At 41.4% G+C, this 19,842-nt stretch overlaps 1 protein-coding gene across 1 annotated transcript in view; it reads right to left on the bottom strand.

Moving 5' to 3' along the window:
* ALPK1 (alpha kinase 1) overlaps window positions 1–19,842 on the bottom strand; it is a 147,404-nt gene that overhangs the window by 119,623 nt on the left and 7,939 nt on the right. The window contains exon 3 of the mRNA XM_053567297.1: window positions 11,464–11,515. The gene's annotated coding sequence lies outside the window, so the exon portion shown is untranslated. The remainder of the gene's footprint in view (window positions 1–11,463; window positions 11,516–19,842) is intronic.

The following is a 19,842-nucleotide window of genomic DNA, read 5'->3' as shown; positions in this document are numbered from 1 at the left end:
CTTTCTTTGTTTTGAAATAAAGATGTGAAATACAAGTGCACAGATTTGGGCAAGGGCAATGCTGCAAGTGACCACAAACTTTGTAATCTCTGGAGAGATGTATTCTTCCCTGAAAACAGTGAACCAGCATTTAACTAGCATTTTAGTTATAAGCCAGCCTCTTAAGAGTTTGGTAAAAGTAAATGAATTGGGCTGGACACAATCTACTCCTCTTTTCCCTTTTTCTATTCTGGAGGAGTAATATTTGTATGATATATAATTTCCTGTGAGTGCTGGGCTTATCTTCCTCTTTTTGTTCTCTAAATTGATCTTTTCTTCCTCCCACCTTCTTATTCTTCCCAAGCACATATTATTTATTCTTTCATTCATTCAACGTTTTTGTAAGTACCTACTATATGCCAGACACAATGCTAAGGATAAAGGATGAATACAGCACAGATCTTGCACTCCCGAAGCACACATCTGTGAGGAGGTCAATGTGGAGATAATAATTACAGCCCTGTGATAAATGACAGGGAAGAGACACTGTGGAAGCCCAGAGACGTCCCTTCACCTGACCCACAAACTGAGAGGCTCTTTGGGGACAGTGACCCTGCTTTATAATGCATCAAAGGTCATCCATCTATCACGCTGGGTGAGTTTCTGGGTTCTTTCACAGCAGAAAGAACCACAAAACATCTCAGGCCACTCTCGAGCAGGCAGAGTTTTGGGAAGTCACACTAGTTTTCCCACAAATCCAACATAGATGGAGTTGTGACCTGGGATAGTAAAACTAGTACTTCAAAGTAGAATTTTAAGGAAAAAAACCCATAATATTTCTCAAGTAGGGTACCTAGATTTTATAAAAGTGCTAAAGAGCTCCCCTAGGAGTACTGAATGCCCAGTGTGGCATGTTAGAAATCCCCATTAGCCAGTGACAAGATGTCAATAAAAGATAGTAATTGGTCCCTAAAGGATTGCCTTGGGGAGTATGAAGAACAAACACTCAACATTAGTAGCAAGAAAGCAAGGAAAGGAGGATATAATTATTATCTAGACCAAAGACGTGGATCGGATACTTTGGACATATTTACATAATGTTACAGATGCATATTCTGACAGAGAAGCATTTCTGTACCCCTCAAGAGACTTCCAAGAAAGCTACTTGTGTTTCCTACTTGATATCCCTTTCTCTTATACCAGGACTACCAGCCAGTGTGAACACTCAGGGAAAACATTTTTGCCAGAAGCTAATGCTTTCTAGCCCCCAGTGTGCGTGCCTGCCTGGGGGTGAACACACTTCCACAGACGGTCCCTTCAGGAGAAAGCCAGTATGTCAGCAGAGAATCCTTTTGGCTCAGTGTCATGAATAGCATTTATCAATGTATTGATTTTACTTATTCTTCCCTTCAGCAAAACAAAAACCATAGCTCTGTTCTCTAGCGTACTGCTTCGTATTCCCCCATCCAAGTTCGCCACCTACAGGTCACACAGTTTACAAATTGTTTTTAAGGTCTTTGGAAGATTGCATGTGAGAATTCACAGGTGCCTCCTGCTCAGAGAGTTTGCACGGCTTTTGATTGAGTCCAAAATTGATGTCCACTTCCCTCATAACTACTCCTTTGTTAGATATTTACTAGACTTTTCTTTTACATTTCCCTATCCCTCAGGGATTAATGTTAAAAAGGTAACAGTGAAGAAGAGCTATGAAATATATGTTTTAGTGCCATATTTCTCAACTTAAAAAAAATGCGCTCCCTTCTGGTTAATGTTGAAATATCATACTTTTCATGAATGTTTTTTATTACAAATATCACAAACAATCCTAATAATTCTTGCCACTTACTGAGCACTTAACTTGGTATCCCTGGAGAAGAACTCATACATATTGTCTAATTCAATACTTACAGCAAATTTATAAAGTATTGTTACTCTTAGTTTGCAGATGAGAAATCTGAGGCTACAAGAGGTTGAACAGTTTATCCAAGGACGTAGAGCTAGTTAATAGACTGCCGAGCTGAAGTTGGAAGCTACATCTGTCTCACTTCAAAACGATGCTCTGGACGAATCCACCATACTGCCTTCAAATATTTTATCTTTCTATTTTTCAAACCTAGAATGACTACTACAGCTTCATCACCTGCACACCCCTCATAATTTTGAGGCTTTGGATGTGCCCTCCTGGGCAGGGGATGTCTCCCGACTGCTTTAGTGAGCAGGAAAGAATGACGTTCTCCTCCATCTGCTGCACAATAACAGAGAGCACAGACAGGAAAGAAGTTTCCTGACCACCAACTTAGTCCATCAGCATTCCAGAAGTCCTAGGTGAAACTGACCTGCTCTTCCCTTCCTGGAGCCTAAGTTGGCAAGCACCTCCTGTCTCCCTGTGGACTTTAAATGAACCCACGTTTAATCAACAATGCTGGGGTTATGTACAAAGAGAGGCTAAGGCCCTCTCTGCAAAAAAAGTCCTCACGTTATTAGAGTTTCTGTCATATCTTTCTTCAGAGGTTGCTTTTTTTTTTGTAGAGACAGAGTCTCACTTTACTGCCCTCGGTAAAGTGCCGTGGCCTCACACAGCTCACAGCAACCTCCAACTCCTGGGCTTAAGCGATTCTCTTGCCTCAGCCTCCAGAGCAGCTGGGACTACAGGCGCCCGCCACAACGCCTGGCTACAGAGGTTGCTTTTTAAGAAGATTATCAAGCTTTACTTTGGGAGAAGATAATTCCTTTATTTTCAGTTGAGTTAGAGTTTTTACTCTTTCCCTGTTCCAGAAAGGTGAGGCTCGCTTAGGCAAAGTGTAAGCATGCCCACTTCGGGAATTCAGTAATTTCTAAATAGTCATCAAGATTTCTGGTGAACCCCCTCTGGGAACAAGGAGATTTAGGGACTGATGATCAGGACAGATGAATTAAGACATACTTATTGTAACTTGGTGGCAAGGAACAGAATACACCCAAACTAGTTTTGGCATGAAGAGGAACGTATTGAATGAGCACAGGTATATCTCATGGACATAGGGACAGGAACTGCAGATAGTTTTCCTGTGGGATTAGAACCAGGTAATGGAGATCTGTGAAGCTGTTGTTGGAAGTGCCTGCCCCCTTCTCCAGTCTGTTTCTTTCTATCCAAAACCATATTTGCCAGGCACCATGCTAGGTGGTGAGAGTTCAGCAGTAAACAAAATAGATTGCTTTTTTCTTTCCATAGATCATCTTTATCTGACCCCTTTATCCTGGTCTTACCAGGTCTCTTGACGCAAACCCTCAACAGAAACTAACACAGAAGCAGCACCCTTAGTTTGAAGATAAGATCTTAGCACAAGGCAGGTGCGGTGGCTCACATCTGTAATCCTAGCACTCTGGGAGGCTGAAGCAGGTGGATTGCCTGACGTCATGAGTTCTAGACCAGCCTGAGCTAGAACAAGACCTCTGCCTTTAAAAATAGATGGCTTTTGTGGCCGGTGCCTATAATTCCAGCTACTCGGGAGGCTGAGGCAAGAGAATCACTTGAGCCCAAGAGTCTGAGGTTGCTGTAAGCTATGACACTACAGCACTCTACTGAGGGAGATAAAATGAGATTCTGCCTCAAAAAAGAAAAAAAAATTGGTTACTTCAGGTGTCAGCTGTCCTCCCCTAGTTTAAGCAGATATACCAACAAGGGGCTGGTCAAGGGGAGCTTTGCATGGGATAATCTCAGTAGTCAGGGAAGAAAATTGGATGCTTATAAGGAGGAGCTGGCAGAATAAATGATCATCACTTCTACTGCACAGACTTTTAGAGAGAAATGGGTAATGAAGATTTCCATAAACACAAAGAAGGGGAAAGAGCCTCAGGAAGGCAAGAGACTCACCAAGACATAGAAAAGAGTTCTGGGACATATAGCCCATTTGGAACCACAGGTTTGAGTCTGAGTGGAGGCTTTGCTCAAATGCTCTCTAACCCGGAGCCTTGGTGGGGAAGCCTGGATGGAATTTCATCAGAGAGAAGCAGAGAAAGGGAAGAGGAGGGGATTATAGATTTTAAAAACAAGGCCTTCCTTGGGGTGCTGGAAAAAACCCATAGTTGGTTAAAAACTCACATATTTAAGGTTGCTTAAAATGTGTGTGAGCCCTGGAGGCAATCAATCTCCAATTTTAAGAGCAGCAGATGGAGAACAGTGATACTGTAGTGGTGGCTCATGAAGATTGGAAGGCATCCAGAAAAAAAAGCAGTATGGGAATGATAAAAGTCAAAATATGCAATTAAATTCTGTGGGACTGTACCCTTAGCTTCATAGTCAGGAGAGCTAATGAGGTCTGGGGAAACAGGAGTTCTAATCATCAGTGTGAAGGTGCACTCTTCACAAGTCCAGACTTCCAACTTGAATGTCCTAAAGACGCCGCAAGTACCTCACTGCTAACGCTCAGACAAAACATTTCCTGTTAATTTCTTGCCTTCAATGGAATCTTGAGAGGATATGATGTTTCATTTATTTAACTATGAATTTCAAAGAAAGTGCTTAATTCTGACCAAATTTATTAGATCAATTACCTTGATTTGTAAGTCAATTTGCCATTTGGTGGGAAAATGGCTGGTAAAATGGGCATAGCATCTAAAAGTTTTTCAGAGCTTTCAATGAAATTTGGTATCTGGCAAAAGGTTGTACAGGTAAAGAAGCATAGCTACTGTAGTACTAATTTAGTGAGATACGAGCATTTCATTATTAGAACTTAATCAGTGATTATTTTGCATAGAGTCCAAGATTCACTTTCTATGAAGCAGAGTGATTAGGCACTTTGTTACAAAGTCAGGTAGTCCGCAGTATCTTAGCTTTCATTACCTTTCTGAATTTCCCCCTTGTCAGGTTTGAAATTGGCAACTATCCATTTAAGGGATTTACTCTCTTTGCTTTTTTTGGTTCTTCAGTCATTTCCCTTCTCATTAGTTAATTAGTTTGATTCAACCAATATTTATTGAGCCTCTCTGATGTGCTAGAAGAACCACCATCCTTACTCTCACAGAGTGTTTTTTAGAGTGAGTCTATCACTGGCGGTGGGCAGGTCTGCAAGTTCTTGAAGTGTGTGTCAACAACGCCAGACCCAATCTCTCCTTGCCTGGGCCACTTTCTAGGATTTGCAGCAACCTTGAGAGATGAGGAAATGTTTCTCTCTGGACAAAGAGCAGACTTTTTAAAATAGAAGCAGTGAACTTCCTAGGTGTGCTGTTTCTTAGCTGCCACACACACCCACTGCCCTCACACACAGCATCCACCGGGCCACTCGCCAGCGCTCCAGGGGGATTCAGAGGACAAGAGGAGGTGAAGTCAACAGTGATGCTGAACTTGCTTGTTGTGCTTTACGTAGTAAAGTCCTTCATGTCTGACCCAGGAGTCTCGCATCTTCTGCTAAAATCTATGAAAAGTAGCAGCCTAGTATTATCTTGTAAAGTGTATAAAATCAAATTCTAGGCCCTAACAAACTTAATCTTAATTTCCAAGAATTTCATCACCCCTAAATGAACCTCTCACAGAGTACAATTTTATGTAACCCCATAAATACCTATCCTTACTAAAATAGGACAACGGCAAAAAAGGTTGATTTTATTAGATATCATTTTTTTTAATTTTTTATAGTCTCCAAATTTTGTAGCTTGCATATTATAAATACCACACTCTTCAAAATACACATTCTTAAAAATGAAGATTTGTTCCAATTTTCTTCCAACAATGCAAATTAACCCAAATTTCCTAGATACCTGCTATCTGACAGGATCTGTACACAATATCAGGATGAATAAGACATGGTTCTTGAATTTTCAGGGCTCAGGGTTTACTAGAGTGGCAGACACAAATATTTCTCAAGTAAAAAGCAGAATGTGATCAGATATAGTTGAATTAAAAGCAGAAAATGAGCAAAGAATGACTTGTTCATGGAAAAGGAGGTTTAGATATGTTTGGCTTTGTTTCCATGACATTGGAAAATGGGACGGGTCCAGCAAGCGGAAATAAAGGAAGGAGGGTCTGTTAGCAGGGGTGGGGGTGTGCAGAGAGGCACTTCAGATAGAGGGGCTGGGGTGGGAACGCCGCTAGAGTAAAGGTGCAGAAGGACCTTCCAGGGGTGACTGGAGTCAGCAGGAAGTCCAGCTTCTCAACCCCAGCTGTGGCCAGGCTGACTGGCATAGAGTTTAATCAAGTTCAGGTGGTCAGGGAGGCATGGGCATTTTATAACACTTTATTTTGGCAAAGTGTTTTATCGCTGCACAGGAATTACTCAAATATCCTTTAGCAATGCTATTTTCATGAATCTGTATATTTTGCTTTATCCAATTTATTTATTGTTAAAAAAATAAATAATTGGGCATTAAGAACTTAAGACAAGTTGTTTTTGAATCCTATTTTCAATTTCACTTAATTTTCCAGTTTTTGAGTTGAGTCCAAACTAATTTTGATTTGGGGCCCTAGGTAGACAGTTTTCCATTTTTTGTTTTTCTTCATTGTAACTAATGAATGATGGTGCATTCTTGTTTAACATCTGTCTTCTCCACTGTAATACAAGCTTCAAGAGAGCGGGGAATGTTTGTCTTTTATAGCCTTAGTACCTTGAATAGCTCCCAGCATGAAGCTCAAAAAATATTTTTTGTTGTTAAATGTTGATAAAAGCAGATTCATCAGATACAGGTGAAATTTGGATAACCTCTCTTAGTTGCTTAATTCTATGCATTGCTTACTGTTGATAAACAGGAAATACCTTGTTTTATTTCAGCCTGCTCTGAACAACTCTAATTTTCAAAAAAGATAAGATGCCTTTTATTGTCTTTATTAAATTCTCTGCCTATGCTCTTGACAGGACAAGAAACAACATGCTTAATTTTAATTCATGCTTTAATCTTTTCTCTTCAAACTAATGTAAACTTTTCAGAATATCTCCTAGCATGTCAATCTTACCAGAAATGTCCACAAATCTATTACCTTATTACATTACAAAAACATCATCAGATTTTCCGAAAATCTGTGACAATGTTTGTGTCAAAGATTCTGGCTCGAAAAATAAGTCAATTCTTGATGTTCATTAGGATGCCGGCACCAACAAATGTTTGCTGTCATTTCATCACTCTCAGCCTAAGTGCTTTTCTGCAGTTTCAAAGTCCATAAATTCATTCTTCTTTCTATAATAGCACTTCACTGCCGCCCTCTTCTGGTAACACTTATCAGTACAGGTGTAAACAATATCACTTTTAACTGGATTATATTTTTACTTACTGATGAAAACAAATACAACACGAACCAAAAAGAAAAAGTCTAAATACAGCCCTCAGAATGGGAGAAAATATTTGCAGGTTATACCTCCGATAAAGGTCTAATAACCAGAATCCACAGAGAACTCAAATGTATTAACAAGAAAAGAACATGTGACCCCATCTCAGGGTGGGCAAGGGACTTGAAGAGAAACTTCTCTAAAGAAGACAAATGCACGATCTACAAACACATGAAAAAAAGCTCATCATCCTTAATCATCAGAGAAATGCAAATCAAAACTACTCTGAGATATCACCTAACCCCAGTAAGAGTAGCCCACATAACAAAATCCCAAAACCAGAAATGTTGGCATGGATGTGGAGGAAAGGGCACACTTCTACACTGCTGGTGGGAATGCCCATTAATACGTTCCTTCTGGAAGGATGTTTGGAGAATACTTAGAGATCTAAAAATAGACCTGCCATTCGACCCTATAATTCCTTTACTAGTTTATACCCAGAAGACCAAAAGTCACAATATAACAAAGACATTTGTAGCAGAATGTTTATTGCAGCCCAATTCATAATTGCTAAGTCATGGAAGAAGCCCAAGTGCCCATCGACCCATGAATGGACTAGCAAATTGTGGTACATGTATACCATGGAATACTATGCAGCCTTAAAGAAAGATGGAGACTTTACCTCTTTCATGTTTACATGGATGGAACTGGAACATATTCTTCTTAGCAAAGTATCTTAGGAATGGAAGAAAAAGTATCCAATGTACTCAGCCCTACTATGAAGCTAAATTATAGCTTTCACATGAAGACTATAACCCAACTATAGTACAAGACTATGGGGAAAGGGCCAAGGAAGGGGAAGGGATGGGGGAGGTTTTGGTGGAGGGAGGGTAATGGGTGGGGCCACATCTATGGTGCATCTTAGAATGGGTACAGGCGATTGCACTAATGTACACAGCTATGATTTAACAATAAAAAAAAGAAAAAGTCTAAATAAATTATAAGACTTAGTAATGACCTGGGGAAATGGAAAAGTTTTATGAATAATAAACGAGTGATGCATATTATTCACCTGATCAAGGATCTTTTCTGAATTTTTTGGTAAATCTATGGATCCTTTTGAATTTCATCTTAGGAAAAATTCACTCATCTACTCTCTCAAAATCCATGATGTCTCAATATAGCAATGATAAAAATTATGATTGTACCACTGTGGAAAAACTTGCTAATCAGGTGTAAACAGCATTGCAGGGCATGTTTTAAACCACATGAGGAAAAAATATCTATAAAATTATGAAAGCATTTTAGAAAGCATTTAGGTTAAATATAGAAGATAAATATTGATAATTCAAAAGAGTCTTATTGATTTATCAAATGCTCCTTGGATTCTTTTACTTGCAAACAGTGCAGTGGTTATAAACACAGGATGTTCAAAGCCTTTGTTTCTATTGTTACTTTACCTCCTTCCTTCATCTCAGCACACATCCTATAGCTGACAAAGTCTGCCAGCGTCACCTTATAAATGTGGCTGGCCTATTGCCACCGATTGCAGCCTCTGTCCCTTTTCAGTTTGAACCACTAGCTCCCAGGCAGGTCTTCCTGCCACCTGTCTCTTTCTTAATTCCTGTACTCTATACAGTACCCCCTGCTAGGTAGTGTTTTAAAAAGCTCAATTGACCTTGTCACTTTCCTATTTAGAACCTCCTGCTGGCTTGTTAAGGCCTACAGAATGAAACCCAAAGTCCTGAGCTTGGCATGGAGGGTCCAATCTGCCGTCCTCAGCACCACCTCCCTTCAGTGTAGCTTCTGCTGGCATGGAATGGTGTCCCCAGCACTTTGTTTTCAATTCTGTGGCAGAGTCTGACACATGCTCTGTCATAATTCAGTTACTTAACTGTCTCAGGATACTGTGACTCCCGCGGGTCACCAGTGTGTCACTCATTCTTTTTCAAGTCTCAGCATCTAATGTCAGAACTAGCAGTGCTGAAGCTCAGAGCAGATGTGCAAATGGGCACATGAATAAATGAATGAATGAATGCCCCTTTCCCTATTTCCCTATTCCTAATCTAGTGAAATCCTCAGTTTTCAATTTGTAGGTTATAATACCACTTCTCTAAAGACTTTCTTGACTCTAATCCAACAGAATTAATTGCTATCATGACATTTTGTTCATGTTACTGTCAGCTGGGTATACTGCTGCCTCCTGTGTTAGGTCACAAATGCCAAAAGAAACCTGGGGGAGTAAAAGGGTATAAGGCGAAGCTTTGGAAGCATTCAGAAAACCTGGGCTTATGACCTAGCCTGCCAGTCACTACCTGTGTCACCTTTAAGTAGTTCAGCTTTTTTGAAATGAATCTTAGTTCCCTCATCTCTAAATGGGGCTTATACCACATCCTCAGAAGGCTGATGCAAAGATTAAGAAAGTAAAAGTTCATGACACATATTAGGCTTTCATTAAATTTTCATATTTATTCTCTTCCTTTGAAGGTATAGACCCTATTTAATTTATATCTAGGTTTTCAGGACTTCAAAAACTGTAGAGACTCATAAATGTTTGTTGAATAAGTAAATGAATTTCAGAATTATAGTTAGCCAAAAGTAATAATATAGTTTTAAAAAGTATTTTAAATTAATACAATTGTTTTTTACCCCTTCTTCTATCAACTCAGCATAAATATTGCATCCTAATACTCTGAAATGTCTACAATGAGCCATGAAAAGGTCCCCATCATCACTGATCATGACAGGAATGCAAAAGAAAACTGTAACGAGATGCCACATCATACCTATTAAAGTGGGCACTATGGAAAAAAAAACAACAGACTATGGCATGTTGGGGAGCATGTGTAGAAATTAGAACTCTTGTGCACTATTGGTGGGAATGCCAAATGGTGCTACTGCCATGGGAAACAACATAGCAGTTCCTCAAAAAATAAAAAAAAAGAATTGCCACATGGCCCAGCAATTCTGCTTCTTAGTATATACCCCAAAGATGGGTGGCGCCTGTGGCTCAGTCGGTAAGGCACTGGCCCCATATACCGAGGGTGGTGGGTTCAAACCCAGCCTCGGCTGAACTGCAACCAAAAAATAGCCGGGCGTTGTGGTGGGCGCCTGTAGTCCCAGCTACTGGGGAGGCTGAGGCAAGAGAATCGCTTAAGCCCAGGAGTTGGAGGTTGCTGTGAGCTGTGTGAGGCCACGGCGCTCTACCAAGGACCATAAAGTGAGACTCTGTCTCTACAAAAAAAAAAAAAGTATATACCCCAAAGAATTGAAAGCAGGCACTCTAAGAAATACTTGTACATTCACGTTCATAGCAGCATTATTAGCAACAGCAAAAAGATAGACGCACCCCAGAATGTCACTGATGGATGAACGGATAAACAAAATTGATAGTCACATACAATGGAATATTATTCAGCCTAGAAAAGAAGGACGTTGTGACACCTGCTGAAATATGGATGAACCTAAGGACATTATGCTAAGTGAAGAAATCCAGCCACAAAAGGGCAAATACCGAATGATAACCACCTACATAAAGTACTGTAAGGTACTCAGAGCATTCAAACTCATAGCCATGGAAAGTAGAATGCTGGTTGACGGGGGTGGGAGAAGGAAATGGGTAATTATTGTTTACTGGGTACAGAATTTCAATTTTGTGAGATAAAAAGAGTTCTGAGATAGTGATGGTAGCACAGTAATGTAAGCATGCTTAATCTCATTACAATGGACACCTAGAAAAGGAGAAGATGACACATCTTATGTCGCGTGTACTCCACCTTAACTTTTAAAAAAATCAGTGAAGTGTTGGGCATGGTGACCCACTCCTGTAATACTAGCACCCTGGGAGGCCGAGGCAGGTGGATCGCTTGAGCTCAGAAGTTTGAGACCAGCCTGAGCAAGAGTGAGACTGCATCTCTAAAAATAGCCGGATATCCAGCTATTAGCTATAGCTCCAGCTACTTGAGAAGCTGAGGCAAGAGGATTGCTTGAGCCCAAGAGTTTGAGGTTGCTGTGAGCTACGACACCACAGCACTCTACCGAGGGCAACAAAGTGAGATTCTGTCTCAAAAAAAAAAAAAAATCAGTGAAGCATAATCAGAAAAAGAGAAAACATAGAGTGTTTGCCTCTAAGTGGTACTTTTCCATTATTTCCCCCTTTTCCAGTATTTTCATATTTCCCACAGTGACTACATATTGCTATGTAATTAGGAAAGACAACTTAATTCAAAAGTTTCATATGAAAACTTACCCAAAGTTTGTGTTCTTTAGATTTCAATCCATTTCTGATTTAGAAGTACTTTCTAGTTAAGAAAAAGACAATAAACAGAGAAATTTGTTATAATTAGAGAATAAACTGGATAAGGAATAATTTCTTGCATTATGTCCTAAGTGCGGTCACACGGTCACTATTTGAAACATCCAGAGAAGGGAATAAATAGAACTCATGCTCCTCAGCCCCAGAGGAGAGTGGAGAAGGGATAACTGGTATCATCAGTCTCCATCGCTTCAGCTACACAAGGAAAAGGAAGCCACAAGAAGGGGGACCAGATACTATCCAGAGTCCGTGATTGGGGACAAATCTTTTTTGGTTTCCTCCTTCCCTTGAAGAGGGGAGGGGGAATTTCTCCTTAGATTTTTGGCATAATTCATCCCTAATAAAGATAAACCTCACCAGGGATCCACACTATCAGTGGAAGTAATATGTGAAAATTTTGTTATGCAGAAAAGAAGGGACTTTGCTGAAAACCCTTTCTGGTTGATACCTTGTCTCTTGAAGTTCTGAAGCTTTAATTCAATGCCTTTAAAAGCCTGCTTATTATTTTTAGGGGCCTGCCCATGAAAGGGAATCCTCTGGTTGTTTATACACTTTTTTTGTTAAAAGAATTGGCAATAATGTTCACGCCTTATCATGATGTTAAAATGACAGTACATTACTTTTCATAGTAGTTGACATTTTCAATCGCCCTGTAGTCCTCCCCAGGGGCACCTTATTCTTCTACACCCATCCTAGGTAGGCACCCTCTTGTTCATGGTTGCTGCTTGGGAACTCTTTCTTCACCTTCCCTGTCTAATCCACACACCCCTATCCCTAACTCTGAAATGCATGTCATCAAACTATACACAGATCATCAACTGCCCTCCTTGCTGCTGTCAACTGAGAGCTCTCAGGGCATTTTAGCTCCTGGATCATTGTGGGTCTCTCTAAACCACTTCTATTCTGAGGAATTCCAGGAATCATCACGTCATGAACTCTTGGTTCACTGAAATTCTTTCTCTCAAAGATGTCCTTCACCCATTCTCAGTCATACGGCCCAAACTTTGTTATTGTCAATAATAGTAACTGTTCAATATTCTCAAGTTCACATATCATACTCTCTGTCCACTACCACCCATCTTGTTTCCCTCTGATCTCCAAAAATTCAACAACCCTAAAATCTGACTGGGAACTTCAATCCATGGATCCTACCCCCTTTTCATGGACTCTCACTCCCTGAGGTCCTCTCTTATCTCATTATGCAGTTTAATTTGCATGGTCAATATATACATTTTTTTGAGACAGAATCTCACTCAGTCACCTGGGTAGAATGCCATGGAGTCATAGCTCACAATAACCTCAAACTCCTGGGTTCGAGTAATCCTCTTGCCTCAGCCTTCCAAGTAGCTGGCACTACAGGTGCCCGCCACAACGCCCAGCTAGTTTTTCTATTTTTAGTAGAGATGGGGGTCTCACTCTTGCTTAGGCTGGTCTTGAACTCCCAAGCTCTAGCAATCTACCCACCTTGGCCTCCCAGAGTGCTAGGATTACAGGCATGAGCCACTGCGCCCAGCCTTTCATGGCCAATCTATTCGTCCAAAGTACATAAATCTCAGTCCCTTGTATGTCTCTTGTTTGTGATATTTGTCTACCAAAATATCACTACTCTGGTTAAACCTAGCTTTTGCACGAAACTGCTGGGGAAAAAATAGCCATATCACCTTCACTTTAAATTCCTGAACAAGGACTGCGACTGAGCTGTTAATGCTTCCGGGCAATCACGCTGTTTTCCTGTGGTCCTTTTACCTCACTCTCTCTCTTCCTCCTCCATCCTTGCCCTTGGCAATGTTAAGAGGCTTTCACAGACTCCCACTCAGTTCTACCAATCTAACAATGGCTACACCCATTTTCTGCCCTCCCATCTGCTATCGGAGATGAACGACTCTGCTCTTATCCAAAACCAAGCACTTGACTTGTGCAATAATTCCACATCGCTCTCTGGTCAAGGGCAGCACTTGCTACAGCATTTCTCTCTCCTCTCTCAGTCTTTTACGTTGTCAAGTTTTGTGCTCCCTTGGCTCATTCCTGTTTACAAACATGGCATTATTTCTTCTGTCTTAGAAGAAAAGTCTCTTGATCTAACTTTCATGGGCAGTTATTGACCTTTTTAGCAGAATGCTTTGAGAGTATTGCTTGTACTTGAGCTTCCAGACTGTCTTTTCCCATTCTCTCTTAGATCACTCCAGTCAGACTCTCCTCCCCCTGCTCTACTGAAACTGACCTTGCTGAAGTCACTGATCAACTCCATGTTGCTAAATCCCGTGGTCACCTCTCACTACTTTCTTGGTTGTCCTTTCAGCAGTGTGTGACACGGACCCTCCCTCTTCTGTTGTATTCCAAGACACCACACTCCCTTGGTTTTCCTCTCACGTTACTGATTATTCCTTAGTGTTTTGGGCTGGGTCCTCCTCTTCTCCTAGATCTCTTAATGTTGAAATATACAAAGGCTCACTCACAAATCCTTTTCCTTCCTCTGTCTAAATCCATTCCTTAATAATTTCATTCAGTTCATAATTTCAAATACCATGTATTCATTGGCAATCATCAAATTCCTATCTCTGGCTCAAATTTCTCTCTTGAATGTGAGTATTTTCTTTTTTTTTTTGTAGAGACAGAGTTTCACTTTATGGCCCTCGGGTAGAGTGCCGTGGCGTCACACAGCTCACAGTAACCTCCAACTCCTGGGCTTAGGCGATTCTCCTGCCTCAGCCTCCCAAGCAGCTGGGACTACAGGCGCCCGCCGCAACACCCGGCTATTTTTTTGTTGTTGTTGCAGTTTGACCAGGGCCGGGTTTTGAACCCGCCACCCTCGGTATATGGGGCCGGTGCCTTGCTCACTGAGCCACAACTGCTAACTTGATATCTGCACTTGGCTTGCCAATAAACAACATATTCTCAGTATTTCCACATTGAATTCTTGATCAACCTCAATTAACAACTCCATCTTCCCAGAGGTGAAATGAAAGGCCAGCTCCCGGATGATTGGTCATTCAGAAGAAGCTAGGAGCAGAATGGGGCAGCCTGAGGGATAGATACATGTGGGCTGGGGGGCTGCTGGGTTCCCCCCGTCCACTCAGACGTTTGCCTGTACATGTGGAACTGCAGTATAAACAGCTTTTCCTCTGACAAATTGTCTTTTCCTGTTCTGTCTGTGATGGGGTGGGGCGAATAGCTGTGTTGAGACACTGTGGGATTTCTGAAATCTGTCTGTTGCATAATAACTTACGCTTTTCCCCCTCTTTCACTGTGACTTCCTTTTTCAAACAAGGTGGCTACTGGCTTGCGAGAGAGGTATCACCAGCCTATGGAATGCTCTCAGATTTCTAAGAAGGGCTAGGTCAAGAAGTATTTAAATCACACAAGTGTTAAAGATTCTTTGTGCCATAGTTGTCTAATATATTTTTTTTAGAATCTAGAATTTTAAAGCACGTGTTATTATGACAGCAAAACAGAGTTATTATAGAAAACTTGGAGGAAAAAATAAGATAAAAGAGAAAATAAGAATTATTTAATGTCCCACAAAGAAATACAAATATTTTTATATAATTGTTTCTCTACATAGCTGTGATATTTATAACGAAGTTTTAAAAAGTGTCAGTTTTCAAAATTTAACTAAGTATTCTTTTATTATAATTGAACAGTCTTTTCACCTCTGGATTCAAATACTTAGGCATATTCAGCAATGATTTGGCAAAACACAGCCACTGTACATATTTTGGTGGTGTTTCCTTTCACTAAGGCCCTGTGGTTAATTTAGGGATGGGCTCTCCACATGCTATCTTCCATTCGTCTTTCAGCTTTTTTAACAGCTGGACGTCCTCACCTCTCTGCCTGCCTCCCACCTTCTACTAACCCTAATAGCTAACTGTCATCAATGAATGTTAAACCTTATTAAAACCTCTTCCTAGGAAAATATCTCTGGTGTCTTGGTGTAGGGCAAACACAGTGCAGTCGACAGTAAGATGGAGGAGGGTGAAGTTAAGGCCAGACCTCCTCGGGGCCAGCTGGTTAAGCCAGAATGGCTCTTCAAAGGGCAGACAAAGGTGTCCCCGCAGGAGTGTCATCTCAGGCAAAGCAAGTTCACATGGACAACTGGCACAGGTCTGTAAACAGGTGAAACTAGAGGAGAAGGAAGTGTACAGCATGAGCAAGAATGATAAGGTTGTGCCAACAGCCTAGCATAGCAAGGAGGTGGAGATAATAATCACTACCTTTTAGTGAGCAAATACTACTAACAGTAATACCTGACTCATGAAACAGTAGTGAATGTGAAAATAAGATAACGCATATAAGCTTTGTAGTAAGGAGGCTGACACAGAATATGCTCCACAAATATGAATCACGAGTGCCACTTTATTGTTATTTTTCTTTTCCTTTTTTTTTTCTTTTTTGAGACAGAGTCTCACTACGTCGCCCTCAGTAGAGTGCTGTGGTGTGACAGCTCACAGCCACTTCCAACTCTTGGGCATAAGCAATTCTCCTGCCCCAGCCTCCCAAGTAGCTGAGACTATGGGTGCCCACCACAATGCCTGGTCATTTTTTGTTGCAATTGTCATTGCTGTCTAGCTGGCCCAGGCCAGTTTTGAACCCACCAGCCTTGATGCATGTGGCTGGTACTGTAACCACCGAGCTATGGGCACCAAGCTTACTTTATTGTTATTAACTATTACTATTCAGAATTGCTGAACAGATTAAAAATGTCATTTAAAATGGGGAAGAGTGGCTGCTTCCTTTTCTTCTTGGGTCTTTAAATACTACCTGCTCATGGATCCCCTCAACACTGTCATCTACTCACTTCACATTGGATCCGAACACACAGTAAGCCTTCAGTGAGCTCTTTCCACTCACAGCACACCAGCTGCTCTGGATTCTAATCCCAACTCTGCCACAGTCACCTTCTCTTGCTAGACCTAGGTTCCTCCTCTCTAAAGTTAGAGCACTTTGCTAAGGTCTTCAAAAACCCTGCCAGGTCTATAATGCTGTAATGCTCCCTCCACCCTCTGGAAGTTGAGCAGCAAGTAACCTGGGGTGGGGGTCAGCCCAGTCTGCTGGGTTAGGACCAGTGCAGACTGCAGTGTGCTTAATAACTGCTAGTGCTTGTTTTTACCAAGCACTGTTAAAGGGTTTTAATGTATTAACTCATTTAATTATCAAAAAAAGAAAGCTAAGGGATGATTAACACTACTTTTTACATGTTGCGAATGAGAAAACTGAGGCCCTTTGTGATTAGTTAACTTGGTCATGGTCATAAAGCAAGGAAGAGATGAAGCCAATGCTAACACAGGAAGTCGATTCATGACATCCATTAAATGCGTCCTACACTGTGCGACCCCACTCACACCTGGCAAAGGTAGACTAGAACAGACATTATTTTGAATAGATAGTAGAATCTTTTCTTCTTTATTTATTTCTAAAGTATCTGGTTGTACAAGAGCAAAACCTAGGCCATGCTATGGACAAGCTGCTTTAAAAGTTGAGCCTGCTGATACTGAATTTACACAATTCTTTCTGGACTCTTTAATATACAACAATACTAAATACATACAGACAATTAAAGAATACAAGTCACATTGAGTACTCCTGTAATTGCAGAAGTCAAATACACAGTGACTTGAGTACTATAAATTTAATACATTTGTTCCTTTCTTAAAATGTGTATACATTTTTGAGGTACCTTCTGTATTTAAATGGATCAAGAATTCAGGGCATGTTGTTTTATCATGCAAGACCAAATCAAGGGATTCATTTGGCAGGGTCTGAAGTCTCTCAAGTGTCACAACCTTCCACTGTCTCTAGTTGAGTAGATATCATTACATATTCATGAAAAATTAGATCCAGTTCTTCAAGCGTTGTATCAATGAATTTAAGAATTTTATTTCCATTTAATCCTTGGGAAGAAATGATTTCCTCTGTGAGTGAGAGAGCTTTAGCAGTGGTTAGTCTCCTTTAAAGAAAAGAAATTGGGCAGGAGAGAGATCCACGGAATAAATAAAAATTTATTTAGCAAATCTATATTAGCCACCTATAATGTGTCATGCATTGGGCTAGGTACTGGGAATGCAGAGATAGAAGATATAGTCTTGGTCCTTAAAAATGGCTGGTTGAATATAAAAACAAAGAATAAATTATCCCACTTCAATGGAGTAAGTTCTGAGATAGAGGCCATGCTGAGAAATAACCCAACAGGTAAAAGGAGCAACCCATTTTGGTGGAAAGCAATGATGAAAGTCCAGTACTTCCAGAGGAAGTGAAACTTAAACTAGGTCTTAGGAAAAAAAGCACACCACCAAGGACGGAAACGGTCTTTCTTGCAATCAGGGAATGTGGTAGCGGGGAGGAAGAGTATGGTGTGTTTGGGAGAGAACAAGTGGCCTGGCATCACTGAAGTTTGGGCGTATCTCAGTGACCAAAGAAGTGTCTGGAGAAGTATAAAGCTGGCAGATCAAGAAGGCTATTAAAATACATACTCAGAAAATGAGGGGCTCTGAATAGCGTGATCTGAGATGAACTGTTCAAACGGCCCTGCAGACAGGCTCGGGATAAGGTGCGGGATGCTGAGGGCAGGAAGAGACAAACACCCGTAGGTTCCAAAGGCCTTTAGGGAGTGGAATCGAGGTGACTTCAAAATTGTTGGCAAAGAAATAAGATCTAGGGTGTCAGTCAAGTTTTGGGCGTTAGAACAGTGGATTTTAGTGCTGGTTATGGATATTAATAAATCCTGGTGGAAGCAGTTTGACAATGTTAGGTGGGAGATGCCTGTGGAATGCAGAATATAAATGTGTAGGAGGCATTTGGGTGAGTCTAGGACTCAGAGAGAGGAACTCGAAGGTCCTCAGTCTATGAGCGTGTAAGCACAGCCACAGGATTCACCCAAGGTGACAAGGTGATCGTGCAGCAAGACGGGAAGGGGGCAGAGCGCAGAATCCATATGTATGGACCGCGCAGAGGCAGAGATGTCAAAGCAAGAGCAGCCAGGACGATGTGGAGGAAAATCAGAAATGCGGGGTGATCTGGGAACCGAAGGAGAGAACTTGGAGAAGTGTCTAACCAGTGTTAGAGTGGCTGAGAAAGGGGAGAGAGAGAGAGAGAAAGAAAGAAAGACATGGCTCCGGGCAAGGCTATATGAATTAAATATTTTAAGTGCAGGAAAACACCAGATTGCAGGATGGTGGAAAATAAGTAAAAAGTGGAGAATTAGAGTCAGATGGAGACTCACTAGGGAGGAGCCTGGCTGGGAGGCACAGGAGGGAAAGCGAGTAGCCTCTAAGTGGGACGCAGGCCCAGGGAGGGCATTGCTGCTTTCTCTACGGATACTCACCACGCTTACTGTCTGAAGGCGAGTAAAGGGAGGTGGGGGCCGAGAAAACAGGGTCCTCCTGGAAGAGTAAAAAGAGGACAGGAACAGACTCCAGGGGCATGGATTTGCTTCCTTTGATCAGGAGAGACAGGACACTTGTTGCACTGAGGCAGAGATGCTCCAGATGCCATGAGGTTTTAAGTAGTGAGAGAAGGGTGGTGGAACGGGGAGGAAGTTGATGGAGTTGTCTGCTTTTCTGCTAAGAGTAAGAAGAGCAGTGGGAGGACCAAGGCCTGAAAAGAATGATAAACTTCGGGAAGAGTCCCTGAGAAGAGGGGAAAGCTGACTATCAACGTGTAGAAGAATCTTCAGATGGCACTGAGGACCCAGCGGAGAGTATGACGAAGAACGTTTTTTGGCATCAAATTTGTAGAATTTTCTCCAGCAGCATTTAGGAGTCCAGATGTGAGAGCAGAGAAGGCAGTGGTGGGATTAATCGAGAGTCAGGGCTGTGCTGGATAGACTGAGCACAAGACCAAGAGGCAAATAGTAAAAATGTAGTCTTAATAGAAACAGTGGTAGAAAACACAGTGGTGGTAGTGGGCACTGAAATATTAACTACCATTTATCAAGCACATACGTGTGTGTTTAAGGACTGAGGAGTCTGTGGGAACAGTTACATGTTGGATCACAGGAGAGCTGAACGGAAGAAATGGGGGTGCAGAGTCTAGCAGCTTGAGGTCTTGACACATGGGATAACAAGAGTAGAAATGAAGAGTAAAAGGGTTTTGTTTTTTTTTAGGGAGTTGGATACTAAAGAATAAAATTTGAGATCAGAAACAAATCTTAGTTATTGTAACCTCCAGAATGTGACTCTGGGAGTAAGCAACAAGGAAAGAAGACCTAAGAGTCAGAGAGGTCCAGGGGTGAAGGTCAGATTGACCACAAAGGCCCTGGGATGGGATGATGGTGGCACTTGGGGTGAAAATGCACCTGCAGGTGGGTGTCTAAGGGCT

This window comes from Nycticebus coucang, chromosome 1 (assembly GCF_027406575.1).
Source record: "Nycticebus coucang isolate mNycCou1 chromosome 1, mNycCou1.pri, whole genome shotgun sequence".
In the NCBI taxonomy this organism is placed as follows: domain Eukaryota; kingdom Metazoa; phylum Chordata; class Mammalia; order Primates; family Lorisidae; genus Nycticebus; species Nycticebus coucang.
This window is presented reverse-complemented; position numbering and strand designations above follow the sequence as displayed.